The sequence below is a fragment of the Mixophyes fleayi genome, chromosome 1 (assembly GCF_038048845.1).
Source record: "Mixophyes fleayi isolate aMixFle1 chromosome 1, aMixFle1.hap1, whole genome shotgun sequence".
Lineage (NCBI taxonomy): Eukaryota > Metazoa > Chordata > Amphibia > Anura > Limnodynastidae > Mixophyes > Mixophyes fleayi.
The window spans coordinates 215,567,039-215,585,630 of NC_134402.1; positions in this window are offsets into that span (position 1 = coordinate 215,567,039).

Below are 18,592 nucleotides of genomic sequence, written 5' to 3' on the forward strand. Positions count from 1 at the left end.
GTTCTCGCGAGATTTGAAAAGCATAAATACCAGCCTCCACAGCAATCCATCGCCATTTGACAGAGGGAGAAAGCAGGGTTAGGTCACACTGGCTATATCAGTGCAGGGACAGAGCAGTAATTGGACACATTATTGTTTGTATGCAATACCATTGTAATCTTAATACCAGTTGTTACAGCAGTAGGAGGAGGATAGAGGAAGGGGTTTTTTTTCCAGTTTCTGGCATTCCAAGTGCTTTTGGGGTGTTCCCCATTCTTTTGCATTAATATTTCTGGCTGTCAAAAGTCCTGTTTGTCAGCAGTCTAAAAAAATTATATTTAGCACTCCCAAGTGCTTTTGGGGTGTCCCCCATTCTTTTGCATTAATATTTCTGGCTGTCAAAAGTTCTGTTTGTCAGCAGTATCTAAAACAATTTGTAGCACTACAAGTGCTTTGGGCTCAGAATGGATTCAAAGCAGTCCACATATGAGCAGAATGAGCAACCAGGTTCTGTCACCAGTCCTGATGGTAGTGTTCCCAGTACGTCATCTGGGAAAGGCGATGTCAAACTACACAGTCTTTTGAAATCAGTCAAAAAAACACACACCAAATTTTTTTTTACCGCGTTGACGCGAAAAAGAAGTGTAACTGAGGAAATGTTAAGTGCCGATAAGAAAAAATTGCCAACATGCCATTCTACACATGCAGTGGCAAAGAGAGAATGAGGCATTCACCTTTGTCTATTAGTGGCAGATCAAAAAATGTTACCGAGCCTACAAGTGGTGCACAACTACTGTTACGCGTCAAAGCCGAGCTGCAAGATAAGAGTAAGGGATTAGAGGATAATGTTTGCTCTGAATCACAAATGACACCAATCCCTGCGGAGAGTCCATCCAACAGTGGGATGTCTAATCGTGAACCTTCTGTTAGTGTACCCATAAAGAGGGACCCTTTCACCAGTTCTGCTGATGTGTGCCTGAACAGCCCGAGTGTAGCCGGTGATACACAAATTGAGGATGCCACTTTGGAAATAGAAGAGGATGAGGGGGAGATTTGTGTAGGCGACGAGGGCACTAATGATGATGTTGATGATTATGATGCAGACAGATACCAAATTGCCTTTCTCAATTTCTATTTATATTCTAGACTCTATAACGGCTGAATAGTTTTCTATTTTACTCCTAGTGGAGAGGGGGTCTGATGCAGACAGATACCAAACTACCTTGGTCTATTTATTTTACTTTCTAATTCTACAGTCTATGCAGGCTGCTTTTTTTCTATTCAACTACAAGTGGAGGGTGTAATATACACCCAAAGATGATGGCTACATTGCCAATAATCAAAGATGGAGGGGGAAGACAACCAGGTTTGTCTGTATAATTTGCAGGCAAGTGTTAGAATTAAGGACGGCCTACCAGGGATTAAACTGTTTTTTCATAATTTATTAGCTTTAGAATTACCTCACTTATCCAAGAAACTGGTGGAGCACTAAATTAGGTTATTTTAGACCAAAAAATGGTATTTTTTCAAAAATATCAAAACAAAACCAAACAAAACCAAAACCAAAACCAAAACACGCAAGGGCGGTTTGGCAAAACCAAAACCAAAACACGCCGGTAATCCAGATCCAAAACCAAAACACGGGGGTCAGTGAGCATCTCTACATTCATATTACATGACATTGTCTTGTAATAATACAAGTAATCTGTCTAGGCCAGATCCATCTCACTAAACAGATATTTGTACTCCTTCTATATGATCCAGTCCTCCCAAAGCAATTTAGTTAATAGGGATAGATTGATTGGATCAAGCATATCAGAGAGAGTAGATAGTTTTACCCTGATGGAGTATGATATTCATTCTCTCCAACAATGTTTACTTCAACTGTCTATTGCCAGATTTAGTGGTTTCTGTAACAAGTACAATTTAACTACTATTAATGGCAATTTCATATTAGATAAAATTAACATTAGGGAATGGGACAAAAATGGACAAAACCTTTTTTCTAATCTCAATGAGACAGTGAATGATGCCCTCCGCTAGAAATGTATTTCACATGGTGTTTGTGTGGGGTAGTTTAAAAGAACAAGCAAAATTCAGTTGGCTGCCCATCTGTGTTTAGCTGCTTTTCTGGTATCTATTACTTATTCATGACAGGGAGGTGCTGGGAGATAGGGCCAGTTTGAAATCCTGGCTGCTTGTATTGTAATATATTGTGGATTCCATTACTGTTTAATCAGGTAATACGATCAGGTAGTAAAATTACATTGAGTCTATGGGTGTCAATTTTGTCACTTAGGCTGAGTATACCCTATAGAATTTTACTACCAATGTGTATATAACGATATCTATAACGATTTTACTAACGATTGAAAAAAAAAAGGTACACACTATACATGTTTTAAAAGATTTACCCTCAGATCTGTGCTATTCAACGGTCATCATGACTGTAAACTCTATGGACATCCTGATCATGAGTGTCTGGACACTGCATAATTGGTAGGATGTCGTTCCATAGCTGAATGAGATTTATAGTTTTGCTGAGCAATCAAAGCAGATGATGGTCGATGCTTTGGAACGACTATCATTCATCGTCTAAATTTACACACTAATGAAATATCGTGCTGAACGGTCATTTATTGGGTGATTGACACGATAATTGTCTGAAAACACTGTAGTGTGTACCTAGTCTATCTTCACTGATTAGAGGGCACTGCACACTCTGCTACTGTGTATACAGATCGTAAGAACTTGGAATACATTTAAGTCTGTGGATCCCAAACTATCTCAGTTTGAGGGACCCTTAAGGTCTCCATAATTTTTTCAAGGCACCCTTAGCCAAAATAATTGCAGAGTAGTCCTCCACCTTTCTTACACTGCTTACCATTGGCCCTGGCTGCGGCACTCTTATGAGATCCCCGCTGCGCAGCAAAACAGAAAGAGTCCAAGTAAGGCGAGATGATCGGATGCTCTATCACACAACTTTCTCCATGAAGATACACTGGATACTTGCCTATCCCTTCCTTAAGTCCAGACTTCAAATATCTTTAAATCCAACAAGCATAGGTGGAAGTTCCAATTGATACACCTATTCACTGCTCTTGTTCCCCGTATGAATGTTTTTCAAGGCTTACTAGCAAAGTTTAATAGCAGGCAGCAGCAGATGTCCCTGAAATACCATAAAATAGTTTGTTTTCTTTCCAAATAGTGTTTGTAACTTTATTATCATATGAAGAGTGAGTGAGTGATTCTTTATTCTATTTGTGTATTCCTTTACTCTGCTGAAAATGAAAAAAAATAAGCTTCTAAATAAAGAGAAAAAATAAGCCTGCACTTGGTAAATCCCATATTACATATGGTACCAGCTGCATGGCAATATAAATGCCCATCTATGTATACAAAACAAAAAGACAGTCGTTGTCAGCGCTTAACCTTAACACCGCAATTCTGTGTGTATCTAGCAAAATTAAAGCATGAGGTATTAGTTTATATTTTGATCAAAAACATTTAAGCCTACATGCCAGTTTCAAGGGCACTGCATTATATGCAGGTCCTACCTTGACCTGTATGCTTTAAACACCATTAAAATACACTTAAAATCAGATGCACTCTAAATAAAGAGTTATATTAAAAATAAATCACTTGTGAGAAGCATATTCTCCATCCAATGTACATCCTGCAGCTTACGAATGCAGGATAGGGAGCAGGAGATCACCATATTATTGTCAGGTTTCTATTTGCTTTTTTTGTGTTTAAATAACTTCTGAACACACCACATATAAAACAGGTTTTAGTTGGAGAACCCATAAGGTGTGGTACTTCTAAACTCTTTGATTCTTTCAGTGTCAACTTATATACAACATGATACAGCTAAACATGCATTTTTCTTTTTAAAATATTTATCAAAATCAAATCATTCTCACAATGTAGAGCTTTTTATTTACTAAATACAGAATGGCTAGAGAAATCATCTGCATAAAGCCAGACACAATGGTACAGAAAAAAATAGTATTATAACATACATAACATAGTATTATAATGTCTTAACCACAGAAACCTATATAAAAAAGCAATAATAAACATTAATTTGATATTTATTCTTATATAATGATTCAGTAAAAGGTTTAGAAGCAAATGGAAAATCATGAATAACTTATAACAAATAAAGCACCATAAATTGAGAGCTTAAATAAATATACACTATGTATAAATTTTTAAAATACAATATGGAATACACTGTCCCAGAATAATACCAGTAATTAGGAAATTATAATGTATGCTACCAGTGCCCTAAGAAGCCTATAGAACCACAATTTAGTCTTCACCTATAGCAGCCCTTATTTCCCATAAAGCGCTTTTTGCTCACTGGTACTAATTTGCCCCCAGGTCTTGAGTGCAATAGTATTGATTGATTGGTGGTCTGATGCAAACAAAGATATAGAGGAGACTAAATCCCAGACCAAAAGTTATGCAACTGTAATTCTACAAAAAGTGTTGACAGTGGTATACAATGTATAAATGGGACAGGCAACTGACAGCATTGTGGAAAACACCAGCCGAACGTATAGCATCAGCTTACAAGGAAGATCTGTAACAAGTAGAGGTCAAACCATGCTGCAGTCAGGATGAACTCTTTCAAGCAGAGTTCAGTCCGGGCAGCACACAGGATAATCACAGCTAACCATGTTCGGGGCTAGCAACTGACAGAATCAATGGAACAGGCTAAGGTCAGTTTTTGTTGTCAGTAACTAGCAGATATCAGGGCAGGCAGCAGACAAATAGTATGGTCAAATGTGTCCAAGATCTGTAACGAGCAGACAGGAGCATGAAGCAGACCACAGATACCTAGGCTTGCGAACGCTATTATAGGTGCAGAACAATGACACTGACAGCATAATAACCCCCCAGTGATAAATCGAAACATGAAATCCGTCCAGTTCTCACAGACTGATAAGCAAGGTGCAACATCTGAGTGAGGGCATGTCCATACAATCAATTAAAATGCTCTGAGATACAATGGAGCACCCAAGTCTGCTACTGCTTATATTGCAGACCCTATCCATGACCATGACTGAGAGCCCAAATAATCACTAGTTCGATACTGGTGTATAGTATAGTGTAAATTTGGAACAATTCAATGTCCCTCCAGCATATTTGCTCTGAAGCCGATGTGAAAAACATCAAAGGTGGTCACCACTCCTGCAACTTTTGTAAATGCCTCCCCAGTTCTCCAAATAAGTCAACAAAATTATATCCAATGTATCAGATATCCCCATTGGTGGCAGAGAAAGCACAATGCGAAACAGCTAAAACAACTGAATACTAAACCAAACAAGTGGATGATCAAATGGCTGTGAATCCTCTAGACCAAAGAGAAACTCCCTTACTGAATGGCCTGCACTAAATCTGGCGTCAGACTGACTACACCCCTTCTAGACTCACAATGACGGGCCCAATGCAAAGTATGTCAAGGGGTCCTCCACACGAAAGAACCAAGAGCCACCTTTACCTCGAAGTGGACAGCCATCGACAGCACCGTATGTATCAATTACTGATTGCAATGCTTTCCTACCACCACTGTGGTCCTTTAATGGACAAACAGCCAACCACCAATTTAACTCAAAACACCTACCCCCCAAAGGGTCCTTTCTAGGAACAGTTACAAACCAACGCTAATGAGGTGAACCCCATTCTGTCTAAACAAGGGATCCCGGACTACATTATTCAAGGGATGTTTAGTTACCAACGCCTTCGCAAGTCCTAACAACCGTATTATCGGTCCCAATTATAGTCAATTAGCTTTTCTCATGGAGACTCCTCACCAAGGGGCAAAAAACAGAAAAATGCCCCTTATGTGGCGCCAATATAATAAACCAATCAAGGTAAAAATAGGATAATTGGAAATAATAAATAAAATACAAATTACCAAAAATAATATTATACAGAAGACAAGTTGCTGCATAAACTAAGGTGGCTGCGCCCACCAACATGCAGAGAAAACCAAACAAAACCATATGCAGCGCTCAATTCTAGCTGTCTCCAAATATAGGATTATAAGGCATAAAATAAAGATCACGAGTTGTCAGATAAATATAAAATATAATAATATTTAATATAGTATAATAATAAACATACATGTAAATACCTATTACTGCTTACAATAAATATATATATGAGGAAAGATATGCAATAACTATATCACTGTGCACTGTGACATAGAATAAATGAATAAAAACAAAAAATAAAAATAAATATTGCTTGTGGGTCTAAAATGTTGAGCCACAGCGCTACCAGTTGAAAAAATATATGACAGCTGTTAACCATGTAGCCAATAATGTGGTCAAAAAATGTTTTCTATTGACATGAGCATTGCTCTATAGTTTCCCCAAAAAATTGATGCTGATAGTTGCCATAATCATCAATCCACACATGGTAGTGAACTTTTTCCGATGAGTGATAATGTCTATGTGGCCGCATATATAACTCCGTATAGAGCAAAGATGATCTAGAGCAGGCCTGTCCAACCTGCGGCCCTCCAGGTGTTGTGAAACTACAAGCCCCAGCATGCTTTGCCAGTAGACAACCAGTTGATAGCTGGAAGGGCATGCTGGGACTTGTAGTTTCACAACACCTGGAGGGCCGCAGGTTGGACAGGCCTGATCTAGAGCATCAGCTCAAATTAACTTTGTAGTATATATTCCACACAAATTGAATGTTCCACTTCATACCCCATTAGATGGAAAAACACATATGTGAGTAAGATATGCTGTAGTACTCACTGTCTCTGATTGTAACTGTAATGCGTCGCTCCACGTACCCGTTTAGGTTACAACATTAGAGAATCGTCTCCTTGAAATCACTGTGTGTCCGCTAGTTGTAAATAGGAATAGCCATCCTTTGTAATACGGACTGAAATCAAAAGTGGATGATGATAAAACCTTTTAGGCTTTAGCGGGATGCTGACACATGTAGCTTTGAGCGCTGAATCGAGTGAATGAAACTTGTATAATCCGCGGTTCACAGCTGTGTGTGTAACCGCCTCAACACGACTCTCTGTGATGAGAATGAGCTCCAGATGGAGAGAGGGGTATGGGGAAAAAAACACAAAGATCCAACGGAGAAAAAAAAATATATGTTCATTCACTTCCAAATAGGTCCGATAATATCAGCTCCTGTGTGTGTTAAGCGGAGTAGAGCCGGCAATTATAGTATGTAGCCAAGTGAAATAAAATGGCACAAATAGGTAAAAAAGTGTAATAAGAGACCAACTAAATAGTTGATTCTATGCTACTAAAGCGTTTCATTACGGAACGTAACTTCATCAGAGGGAATGACCGAGATCATTAGAGGCTTATAGAAGCCTTTATATACACTGCAGTTTCAATCAACTAGCTGAATAAACATTATGGGCTAGATTTACTAAGCTGCGGGTTTGAAAAAGTGGGGATGTTGCCTATAGCAACCAATCAGATTCTAGCTTTCATTTATTTAGTACATTCTACAAAATGAAAGCTAGAATCTGATTGGTTGCTATAGGCAACATCCCCACTTTTTCAAACCCGCAGCTTAGTAAATCTAGCCCTATGTAACACACATTTGTGACAACATGTGATCCCATCCAGCAACACACATATATGAATATATGTGTCTGCTCAAAAAGAGGCAAGTTCTACCAAGGAGGATTCAAATTTCAACAATTATATATCATTGCAATATATCGTACAAATATAGAACAACCCATAAACCAGCATAGCTGTATTATTGTCCTAAATGGTAAACTACACATTATGGATTACAAATGAATGGAGGAAGAAAAATAAATAATAAATAGAAAGTAACAGTTAAATAAATATAAATGTGGAAATACATGGAGAAATATAGAAAATAATGAAATAATAACATAAAAATAATAAATGAATAATGAAATAATAAAGTTATACAAAAATAAAATAAAATAAAATAATATAAAATAAAAATTAAAATATAAAAAATAATAAAAATAATGGTAAAATTAATTAAAAATAAATATGCACAAATGAAATGAAATACGAAGTAACTGAAAAATATAGATAATAATGAAAAATAAAGATGATTAAAATAAAAATAAAAATAACTTCGTATTTCATTTCATGAATCAATAGTAGTATATAGAATATTGTATTCTCATGCACTACAATCACTAAAAAAAAGGCTTGCTTTTACAGAGATACAAAATAGTGTTATCAATATGTCGGTTGTAGTCAGTTTCACGGTACTGACTAGGTTAACCCTAATCCTAACCCTAATATCCCTAATACCCCTAACCCCTAAAATAGTACTTACATGACATAAATGACAGGCGGGTCCATCCATTGCCGCTTTAAGCCAAGTCGCGGTTGGTAATGATGTCATTTTCTCCAGCCGACAACACAGCAAGTCGTGATCTGAAGTAATCTGCATTCCGGTAAGTAGTTTATTTTGCAGGTCGGTGTACTATTCAGTCGGACTCCTCATGTCGTTGTCTGCACCCAGTAATGTAAATGTCATAAAGTGTCTCTGAATGTCACAATGGCACTTGTATGTTCAATGATTGTCCTGTGAGGTGGTCTAGCTCCTTAGGGTATGTGTCCCAGACTGTATACTTGGTGTCCTTCCAGATGGTGTACTATATAGTCTTGTGATACATGCGTGGAAACCGAAACACAGAGAAAATATGCATGGTGATGTAGGTTCAAGCATATGATTACAGGCAAATTTGATATGAAATTACACTCATATTTTGATGTTCTTGATTTGGCCGTTGTTGTAATCCTGACATTCATACCCTAAGGAGCAAGACCTCACAGGACAATCATTGAACACACAAGTGCCATTGTGACATTCGGAGACACTTTATGACATTTACATTATTGACATCACTATTTTGTATCTCTGTAAACACCAGCCCTTTTTTAGTCATTATAGTGCTTAAGAACACTGTATTCTATATACTACTACTGTCCCCTAAGTGCTTGAACGCTGCAATGGGGAATACGTTGACAGCCACGGCTGTAGCTGACCCAAACCTAATGGTGTTTTGGGTCACAGCCGCAATGGTGATGTTCCGCGTAATTATGCCAAATCAAAATGTATGTAATGTGCTTCCTCCCTATGCAATAGACATGTGACAGCCCCTTGCAGACTGCTAGCTTTCCAATGTACAGAAGGTTGTCTGACTTATGATTGGATCAGCCGGAGAAGTTATGTTACCACAGCGTCCTTATATACATGGTGTGTCAAGAACCTCCCAGTATTACACACAGTGGGCCTGATTCATTAAGGAAAGTTAAGCAAAAAATTGAGTAAGTTTTGTAACTCAAGTCTTCTAGACATAATAACCATGTTGCAATGCAAGGGGTGAAAATTAGTTTAGTATTTTTCACATAAAGAAAATACTGTCTGTTTTTTAATGTAGCACACAAATATTTATAGCTTATTTGTACATTGATATTTGAAGTTGATCTATGAGACGCCCTTCCACAAATAGAAATCTGACATCCCATTTTAAATTTACCTTCCCACCTCCCCCTTTCTTTTACTTAACTTTCCTTAATGAATCAGGTCCAATATGTGTGCTGCCGAGTAACGTGCTTAGTGAGCAACGTGTGGTAATCAATGTGTGTAGGCTGCGAGGCCTTGTAGCTTTCAGACTTCCCCCCTCCTAACTGTATTATGTCCTCAATTGCAGGCCCCAAAGCCACAGTGGTAGCTGCCCCACTCCTAATTGCATGGGTGCTGAGTTTCTGTGAGCGATGCCGATACAATCAATGGATGGTGAAAAGGTTTGTCAAGGAGCAAATTTAATGTGTGCCACCCTACTATCCAAAGACTATGTAATCCGTGCGAAATTAACCAGACAAATGGTCGGGTCTGCAGGTGAAGCAATAGCAACCGAAGCCTGTTACCTAAATGGTACTTCTCAGACCTCTGAATTGTGGGTGTCTCTGCCATAGAGAAATTTAAAGAGACAATGACTGTCAGTGCTCCCCAGGCTAACATCTCTTTGATGCTTATTTTATCAGTATATATATTCACAAGGGAATACTAACATGTATAACACAAAGCAAAAGATAAGACATGTGTTGCCCTGTGGCGCATGAAAAGCAAGAGTAGAGAAAGTGCAAAGTGTAGTGTGTAAAAGATAAGACCCTGGAATGATCTCTTTGTTGCTACAGTCTAAAATATTGTTATAATGTGTTATGATTAGAATTTAGTGTAGGGCACGAGCTGTATATAACATTAACTAAATCGATTGAAAGCACCAGGCCTTCCGCTCAGTAAGACATGGACACCTTACAGCCGTATGAAGTGAGTGTTTCACATAAAGTATTAACAAGTGTCAAGTGTAGTGAGTGAAGCCCTATACTTGGGCATGCTCATGCTGTTATAGCTTTGTCTAAATAGTATGGCATAATATGCTTCCCAGGCTAGAATTAGACTATCAGGGACTTATAGCCGAGATAAGGCCTCCATATTTACTGAACAAGCTGACATAATGCTCAAAATCACAAAGCCATTTCCACCGTGAGTTCTTAGATTGGTTGACACAAATTTAAGAAAAAAGGGACAAGCTAGGTAAAATTAGATTGGGCCGAACAGGAAAACATTGATTGTAAAGCCCAATGGGGGAACTGAATATGGCACTCACTGGCTTATAAATTTGATGATAAATCTAATTATACTAGTTAAGAGAACCAGCAACAGTCAGACTTGTCGACTGGGTACGCCCTGTAAAGAGTGAGACACTGAGTCACGGGTTCTCATAATAAGCCGGTCATCCTTTTTCTATTATTATTATTATTATTATTTTAGATTTCTAAGACACCACGGTGCTCCGCAGCACTGTACAGTAGGGAAAACAGGACATACATAAAACAAGGAAATACAAGGCAGACAAAATAAATGTAGACATGAAAACCAAGGGTATGGAGGACCCTGCTCATTGGAGAGCTTACATTCTAACTGGAAGAGGGCACAGCTGAAACAAGAGGAGCAAGTGTGGCTTAGAGTGGAGATTGGGACAGCTGTGAGGGTCTATTAGTGTGACCAGGCCCTGATCAACCACTAGGCTGACCAGGCTGCAGCCTGGGGCGCTGGGTCCCGGGGGGCGCGGCGCTGCGGGTATTTATTTATTTTTTTCATTCATTTTTTTTTTCGGGGTGGGGGGGGGGTCGCCGCGGGGGGGGGGTGGAGGGCTCGACGATCAAAAGCATTGGTGGTCAGTGGTTAGCAACACACAGCCAATCGCCAGGCTGCCTGTTGCTGTGCAGCAGACAGGAAGCAGGACGTCTTCACTTCCTATCTGCTGATCTGAGGAGAGGAGCGACGCTGGCACAACTACAGGTAAGTGAAGGGGGGAACTGCCCTGCATATCTATAGGGAGGGGGGGAACTGCCCTGCATATCTATAGGGAGGGGGGAACTGCCCTGCATATCTATAGGGAGGGGGGGAACTGCCCTGCATATCTATAGGGGGGGGAACTGCCCTGCATATCTATAGGGAGGGGGGGAACTGCCCTGCATATCTATAGGGAGGGGGGGGACTGCCCTGCATATCTATAGGGAGGGGGGGGGGAACTGCCCTGCAAATCTATAGGGAGGGGGGGAACTGCCCTGCATATCTATAGGGAGGGGGGGGGGACTGCCCTGCCTATCTATAGGGAGGGGGGGGGGGAACTGCCCTGCATATCTATAGGGAGGGGGGGAACTGCCCTGTATATCTATAGGGAGGGGGGAACTACCCTGCATATCTATAGGGAGGGGGGGAACTGCCCTGCATATCTATAGGGAGGGGGGAACTGCCCTGCATATCTATAGGGAGGGGGGGAACTGCCCTGCATATCTATAGGGGGGGGAACTGCCCTGCATATCTATAGGGAGGGGGGGAACTGCCCTGCATATCTATAGGGAGGGGGGGGACTGCCCTGCATATCTATAGGGAGGGGGGGGGAACTGCCCTGCAAATCTATAGGGAGGGGGGGAACTGCCCTGCATATCTATAGGGAGGGGGGGGGACTGCCCTGCCTATCTATAGGGAGGGGGGGGGGGGAACTGCCCTGCATATCTATAGGGAGGGGGGGAACTGCCCTGTATATCTATAGGGAGGGGGGGGGGGGAACTGCCCTGCATATCTATAGGGAGGGGGGAACTACCCTGCATATCTATAGGGAGGGGGGGAACTACCCTGCATATCTATAGGGAGGGGGGGAACTACACTGCATATCTATAGGGAGGGGGGGAACTACCCTGCATATCTATAGGGAGGGGGGGGACTACCCTGCATATCTATAGGGAGGGAGAGGGGGGACTGTCATGCATATGTATAGGGAGGGAGAGGGGGACTGTCATACAAATCTATAGGGTAGGAGGGGGGGCTGCCATGAAAATCTATAGGGAGGGAGAGGTTGATATGTGTGAAGGAGGGCAGAGGAGGGGGGCTGATATATGTGACTGGGGGAGTTTTGATGTGACGGGGGGGATAGCTACAGAGTGGAGGTAAGGAAAATAGCTGCAAGGGGGATGGATGCAGGGTGGGAGGTAAAGAAAATGGCTGCAGCAGGGGTTAAAGAAAATGGCTGGGGGGGGGGTTGTGGTTAAGGAAAATGGCTGCAGGGGGTATTTAAAAAATAGAGCAGCTTTGGGGGGCAGAATCTCATGATTGTGTGGTGGTCACATGAGTGGTCTCAGCAATCACTAGAATACTAAATACTAAATATTAGTGAGATGGGGCTGGTAGAGGTTTGTATTTGATTGACAACAAATATTCAGATATTGCTTATATATGCCTGTCCAATGGGGTACTTTTAGCTGGCCATAATGGAGTGTTTTGTTTTAACTAAAGGGCCTAATCATTCAGGGTTTGCATTATAATACATTTTTGCATTTTCAAAACAGGACTCCAACTTTCCAGAAGCCAGCGAGAGGATAACAAAGTTGCAAGAGAGAAGAGCAAGAACAGGTAAGAGATGGCACAATCTGTCTAAATTTGAATGCTGGAGAATACACCTGAACATTCATATTCAGGAGTTTTCCTATACACCTATATATTCGGAGGAGGGGGGCGCTGCGGCTGTATTAGCCTAGGGCGGCCAGAACCCTTAATCAGGCCCTGAGTGTGACTAGTATCATCAGGCATAAGGTAAGATTTAAAAAAGAGAAAGGGTTTTTAGAGAACGTCTAAAGATTTGAAGGCTGTGGGAATGTCTGATTGGGAATGGAAGGGAATTCCATAAGTGGGGAGCAGCACAGGACAAGTCTTGTAGGCGTGAGTGAGAGCTGGTTACCAGAACCTAGACAAAGTGCAGGTCAGAGGTAGAACTAAGAGGGAGGGAGGGAGAGTATTATGATATGAGTTTGGAAATGTATGAAGGAGTGGTGTTGTTGAGGGCTTTGTAGGTAAGGGTGAGTAATTTGAATTGAATGCTGGAGGACACAGGGAGCCAGTGTAGGGATTTGCAAAGTGGTGTGGTGAGAAAGGAAAATCCATCTAGCAGCAGCATTTAGGATGGATAGAAGTGTGGATATATGGGTGTCGGGAATTACAGATAGCAGAGGTTGCAGTTGTCAAGACAGGAGATGATGTAAGAATGGGTTTTGGGAGTCTGAGGAAATTCTACTGTTATTAACTGTGAGGGAGATTTCAGGGGAGGTGGTGATTCTGGCAGGGGGGAGATAATAAGCTCTGTTTTGGACATATTGAGTTTTAGGTAGCATTGGGACATCCATATGGAGAAAGCTGAAAGCCAGTTGGTTACACAAGATAGTACAGAAAGGGAGAGGTCAGGGGAAGAGATATAGATTTGGGTGTCATTAGCGTAGAGTTGGTTTTGGAGGCTGAATGAGCGAATCAGTGCCCCAGGAGAAGAGGTGTACAATGAAAAAAGTAAAGGGCTAAGAACATGTCTAGTGGGACCCCAACAGAGAGAAGTGAGGATGTGTCAGAGGCAGAAACACTGAAGGAGTTGTTTGATAGGAAGGAAGTGAGGAAATAACCCATGGTGAGGTATGCCAAGCCCCCCCCCCCCCCCCTTGAAGTGGGAGACTGTCTCAATGACAGTAAGCACGGTGACTCATTTCAAAGTCATCAATGCTAACCTCACCATGAGTTAAATGGGATTTTGCTCTTACTACATCTACATGTATTCTTATACTTTCAGCATCAGAAACAACTTTATTTCTATATCTGTAAAAACCAGTCAAGAGGCAGGGTTGGCTACCGAGCTTACTTGAAAGCGGTCATCATATGGACGCCATAGTAATTCCTCTTCCACGATAAAGCGTCACTTCTCATATGGAAATGGAGTATTTTTAGGAGAGAAGGGGCTAAGTGAAAATTTCATTCTAATTGGAAATAAAAACAGACAAGGCTGATGAATGTATATTTTGTTGCAATATGTTGGCCGGCATAGTCTATTAAATGTATCAGATATATTCCAGTTTTCTTCCATTGTTATTGCCTGATGTTATGTAAGGAAATTGGTTATCTTCCCTTTACCATCTTCTTTTCTCTATTAGACAAAGCACTGTTTAAAGGTTTTTGCAGACTATTTACTTTTTGTAATTAGTATTATTTGTTTAAAATGTTAGTTTAGCGGGTCCAAATTTCTCACTCGTTTGACGTCAAGCAGTCTGTTTTAAACATGTTACAATGCACCCTCTTTACTTCACCTACTCAAATTTGATTAGATATTTCACTACCTAAAATAATACTGTCACTATAAATGCAGTCAATGGTGTAGCCTAAACTCCTGGTGCAAAATCTGAGCTGGGACACCTTCTACCATTAATAGCACCTTCTACATATATCAAATCAGCCTCACCAACAGACGTTTTGATGGCACTTCATGCCTTTCTGGTGGCTAAAATTTGTCCCCTTACCTTTCCTCCCTCTCTAATGCTTATAACATTTTGTCTACTGTCTCCCTCACTCAAATTTGTTCCCCCTTGTAACTTGTTCCCATACCTCCCAACATTTATGCAAGAAAAAAGCTTAATAAAAGAAACTCGGCTGCATTTTAAATAAAACTCACCCTAATCCTCCCAATTATACCCACTTTCCAAAGCAACACTGCTAGCTTCTCCCACGACCCCAAACCCTTTTTGGGACTGAACATTGGAATTCGCCCTCTGCAATGAGGATGTCAGCCGCCGTCCCCGCAGTGCTGCTGCTGGGGACGGATGCTCAACCCCTTTCGGCCGCAAGCATTCTAGACAACGGGACACAGTGTTTCCCGCAATCTGCATGCATACACTAGGCTGTCCCATTGCCTAGCAGCGGGGACACTGCCTGTCTGAATCGGCTAGCTGTTCGGTGCGCATCTGTATATCCAATGCAGGCTTTCTCATGCTCCAATCAGGAGTGCCCTGCCTCTATTTAAACCTGCCTCTGACACTACTGGGGTGCCAGATTATTAGGCTCACACCTGATCTCCAGCGTTTGTTTCAGTCTTCCGTTTCTAGAATCCTGCTGACTCGCCTTGTTACTGACTATTCTCTGGATCCTGATTTAGCACTGACTTTGGTCTCCTAGTACTACTTGGCTCCCCTGAATATTCTTTGGCTCCTGACTCGGTACTGCATCGTCCTCCTGGTTATGATCTCAACTTGTCTGACTATCTGCTCTTCACCTATATCGCTGGTGACTGTATTGGAGAACCGCTACCTGCGCACCCTCTGCAGCCAAGTCCATACCTCCTTGCGGGGGTCCTTGGTGAATACCAAAGGTGGGTTAGACTCCGCGCCTCCCTGCTCAGTCACGTCAACACCAGCAGATAGCCTCCATCACACTTCCGTTGTGACAGTATACTCTGGCCATGGATGGACAAGGTGAACCCTCCACCCGGGATTTGTTGTTACACCTAGCACAGCATGTTGAACAACAGGAGAATAACCAGACTCAACTACTGCAGTTCATTCAAGGGGTAGTTTCACTCCTGAACACTATACAGGTATCCCTCCCTTCTCAGGCAGCCACTGCATCTTCTACTGTTTCTGCTGTGCTGGTTTCTGCTTAAAGGAATTCAAGTTCCAAGGGTCTTTGCATTCCCACACTTGACAAATATGGTGGAGATCCAAAGAAGTGCCGTGGGTTTCTGAATCAGTGCTCGACCCATTTTGAAGTTGCTTCTGAGAACTTTCCTTCTGAGAGAGCTATGGTCGACTTCATCATTTCTCTCCTCACCGGTCAGGCTTTAGCCTGGGCATCCCCCCTGTGGGAACACAATGACATCCTACTCTCCAAATCCACTCCCTTCATTGAGACTTTCTGTAATGTTTTTAACGAGCCTGGTAAGGTGTCCTCCGCTGCTTCCAGTCTGTTGGCCTTACGTCAGGGAGTCCTTTCCGCTGGTCAATATGCAATCCAGCTCTATGTGAAGGTGGACATTCGTCACAGGGAACATTCTCAGGAACGGGATCATTCTCGCCTCATTTCTCCCTGGCTGTCATGGAATTGCAGAGATGGCAGTTAACTGAACAGGGAGGTGCGGAGTCTAACGTACCCCCGGTATTCACCAGGGACCCCCGCAAGGGAGTTTAGACTTTGCTGCTGAGGGTACGCAGGTCGCGGTTCTCCAAGACAGTCACAGATGTAGCGACAGTAGTAGACAGGCATAGTCAGACGGTCCAGGTCAAACGAGCAGAGGGGCACTCAGGGAGGATCCAAAGAGTAGTCAGGTCAAGCCAAATAATCAAATCAGCCGGGCAACAAGGTACCAATGCGTAACACAGGAGAGTAGTAGGAATCAAGCCGAGTCAGAACTGGAGAACACTGGATCAGAAGTTTCAGGAGACGCTGGAGTAGGGAGTGGTATCAGAGGATGCTATATATATATATATATATATATATATAGTAATGTGCACCCTGATTAGGTTACGGAGATTTGGTGCTCAGACACGCTAACCGCCGACAGGTGAGCAGAGATAGCGTCCTGTTGCCTAGCAATGGGACGTGAGTGAACTGAGCCTGTGCACACATAGTGTCCAAGGAAACAAGGGAGCGTCCCGTTGCTAGGCAACAGGATGCGACTGTCGGAAATGCGCAGGCGCCCGTTTCCTGCACCAAGTGTGGAGACGGCGCCTGATGCCAGCTAGCTCCTCGCTTCCTATTCTGCCCTCCACCATGCCACTGGAGGAACCTATGCAGCTGGGCCGTTCTTGTCTCACACCTGAAGAGAGAGAGTGCAGGATCAAGAATCATCTCTGTCTATACTGCTGCGAGGCTGGGCATGTTCTCTCTGCTTTTCCAAAGAGAACGGGAAATGCTCTTTCCTAGACAATAGCAGGGGGGTTGCCCTAGGATCCAGATCAGGAACCCCAAATTTTTGATGCCTGTTACCCTCCTCTCCACATAGGGTTCTCAAAATCTGTCTGCCTTTGTGGATTCCAGATCCGCTAGGAACTTCAATTCTTTCTCTCTGGCAAGTGAACTCCATCTTCCTTTGTTTCCATTACCACAGCCTTTGTCCCTGACGGCAGTTGATGGCAATCGGGTCTCTAATGGCTCTATCTCATCCGTCACCGACCCCATTCAGTTGCAGGTAGTAGTCTGCCATTCGGAGTGGATCAAGTTCCTAGATTTACCACAATCTGTCAACTCTGTGATCTTGGGGTTACCATGCTTGAGAACACTTTCCCCCCAGTTTGATTGACATAGTGCCCAAGTTGTTTCTTTGGGGTCCTTTTGTAATAAGCACTGTCTCACCCGCATCATTCGGGCCAGACCTAACATTATAAGTCTGCCCCTTGCTACCATCTCTGGTCTACCCAAGCCTTATTCTGCCTTCCCAGACGTTTTTTAGCTAATCTGCCTCAGGTGTTTTACCTCCTCATCGGCCTTGGGATTGTCCCATTGACCTTATCACTGGCAAGAAGATTCCTAGAGACAGAGTGTATCCGTTATCTCTTCCTGTGGCTCAGGCCATGGTGGAGTACATCACTGAGAACCTTCAACAAGGATTTATTTGCAACAGAAGCTTCCTGCCTGACATTTCTATTTCTGTCGATAACATGACCATAAATCCCACCCCACAAGCTCGTTGCCTAGGTGTAATCTTTGATTCACAACTGTCGTTTATTCCCCACATCAACTCTATATCTAAATCATGTTACATACACCTAAAGAACATTTCCAGAATACGCACATATCTGACACAAGACACCGCAAAAACATTAATTCATGCACTCATCATCTCCCGCATCGACTATTGCAATTCCCTCCTTACTGGTCTTCACAAAGTCAGACTTGAACCCCTACAATCTATTTTGCACGCAGCGGCTAGACTGATTTTCCTTACAAACCGTTATTCCTCTGCTGAGCCACTCTGTCAGTCTCTACATTGGCTGCCTGTATTTCAACGAATCCAATATAAAATTCTTCTACTAACATACAAGGCCATCAACAAAATTGCACCGACATACATTTCCTCACTTGTCTCGAAATATCTCCCTACTCGACACCTCCGTTCTGCACAAGATCTACGTCTCTAGTCCACTCTCATCACATCCTCCCATTCTCGGTTACAGGATTTTTTCCGTGCTGCACCCACTTTGTGGAATTCCCTCCCACGCACAGTAAGACTTTCCTCTAGTCTTCAAAC